Source organism: Chrysemys picta, chromosome 2 (assembly GCF_011386835.1).
Source record: "Chrysemys picta bellii isolate R12L10 chromosome 2, ASM1138683v2, whole genome shotgun sequence".
Lineage (NCBI taxonomy): Eukaryota > Metazoa > Chordata > Testudines > Emydidae > Chrysemys > Chrysemys picta.
Window position 1 is genome coordinate 235141769 of NC_088792.1, and position 2651 is coordinate 235144419.

A 2651-nucleotide genomic window follows, 5' to 3' on the forward strand; every position below is an offset into this window, starting at 1 on the left:
GATAAAACATGTTTGGTGATATCACACCAAACAGAGCTTTTCAGAGCTCAGACAAGAGATAGTGAACTTAAGGAGTTTTTAAGCTAAAGAATTCACTCATGTTTTAACATTTGGTTAGAGTGACAGAAGAATTTATGGCAAACTAAGATTAGAGTTACATATTACCTATGGTTACACATCATGGTGATTTTCAAGAGAAGATAGTTACAGTGTTCAACTGTTAAATGAATATGAGAAGTTGGTGATATTTCTAGTGGAGAAGGAAAAGGCCCAACTGGTAAATTAATGCTTAACTGGCAATAAATCAAAATCTCACTACAGAGGTAGTTATTCTAATTCAATACTATTCTGGGAATTGATTTTTGGAGCCAATATGGAACTGTAGATGCTTAATTCAGGTTTTTATTAGTTACTTAACAGAATATCCAAATCATTCGTTTCAACTTGGTAAACACTATCATTTAGTGTAATTACCAAAAACATAATATGATGTTGAACTAATGCAACTGTGTCAAACTTCCCAATTTACATTTCTGGATGCGAAGGTCTCAAAAACTTTAGGTTCATGGCACACAATTAGACTGGTTAAATTTGTATGGTTTAAAAGGCGTTTATTGTATTTTCCTTGTGGCTGCTCTAGTTAGGTTACTCACACAAGCTTCTCTCAAGAGTGAATTGTCAGAAAAGCTACTACTTTTTAATCTTCTTGGATGTATACCTTTAAACCATGTGCAACGTATCGAGTTCACACCATTACTATTTTCTTATAACATTGCCACCATGGAAGCTGCTTTTAAAAATAAATCCAATTCTAACCGAGTTTATATGTTGTTTGTCACAAAAACATTCTTCAAAGCTGAACTACTTTTTCCCTGGGGGGGGGGGGGGGGGGGGAACGACACACAACAACTAAATGACATTTTACTGTTTGCTAACTGCAAAGCTTTGGTCCTTCTGTCTTAAAAGAACATAGTCAAGTAATTTAAACCCAAACCTGATTCACCTTAAGATAAAAAGTTATTAGCATATTTCTCCCATTCAATTGTCAAGATTAAATTACACCCTCCCACTACCCTCCGACAAGAAGAAACCACTATTTTTGTAGAACCCATACAAGGACATTGTGCTTTTGCTGACTCTGCAGTAGCAGTTGAACTGTTCTAAGAGCTGTTGACACCAGATACACAAAATCCATATGTTGGGACATAAAAGTGAAAATGAGAAGCAAGTTTGCCTCTGTTTCATTAGATGAAAGGTGTGGAGAACATTTACCATGTAAGCAGAAGACCTATTCAGGTGCTGGGAAGGAAACCATTTTTTCCAAGCTTAATGGATATTACAAACAATGAAGAAAAAGAGCAGACAGTACCCATTGACCAGGAAGGAAGAGGTGTACTATACAAACACCAGCTGAAAAACTGAAGTGCTCATATTTCACATAGTCCGAGACCATTTGGCAATAAAAAACACTTTGAACTTTGAAATAGGCTATAGTTGCATAAACATTCATGCAGCTCAAAATGGTGGCCTAGTTAAACCTTGTGGCATGTGTCCCTTGAACCTGGAGATTTAATTTTTTTTTTTTTTTTTAATATATATATTTCAGCCGGTTGAATGGAATTCTGATGGTTCAAGTGCAAAGCTCCTTTTGTGGCAGGCCATTGTATGTGGAAGATGATCAACTGTGAACAGACAAATTATTCCATCATAACTTACATAGAATTCTATTGTGTCCTACAATCAAACTGGAAATATACACAACCAAAGAAGATTTAGTCCCCAGCTATTTCTAGCTGATGACTAGACTTGGATAAATATTTATCATACGCTTTCAATTATGGCAAAGTTAGAGATGAGCATACCTTAAAAAGTTCATTTTGGCACCTAGCAGTCTAAATTCTTGTTAGTATATGGGGGAAAAAAGTGAGCTGAATTTAAGAATAGGCTCTTAAATTTTCTCAATACTTTCCACTTCCAGATAAATTAGAAATGTTACAAGGTTTAGCAGTAGTTGGCTGCTTCTGTTATAACAAGCAGCACTTAAACATGGGAGAGGAAAGTTCTGAACATCCTAAAGTCTATAAATGATTTTGTTGAAAGGTTTTGGGTGGGTTATTTTATCCACACTGGTTTGCCCATCTGTAACCCAAATATCAATTTTATAAATTTTACAATTTATTCACAGCATAAATGTGAACATGTGATTCCTCATATAAAAATCTGCTTAAAGATAAGCAGTCACAAACCAACAAAAACTAAGTTTTAAAAATTTTCCATTATGAAATTTATTTAGAACTCAGGGAGTAAGTGTTGCAGGTTTCCATTTGTCTATTATCATACCGATCTCACTATCAAGTAAATTGCACTAGCTTCCCCACTCCTCCCCCCCTTTTATTTATAGGTTAATTTTCTTAACAGCAAGAACATTCTGCGCAGTGCATTCTTGAACACTACTGCATTTCCTGGCTGCTCAAAGCCATTTTAGCTTCAGCTTAATGTCTCATATCAACACCCAAAGCACAAAATAATGACAAGAATACAATAGCTATTGCATCTTACTGGTGAAGTTAGATTTATCATCCTCTTCTAAGAATTATTTTGGTAGTAAAAATCTCCAGCCTGCCTCTTAAAGAAAGCAACTTATTGTCACA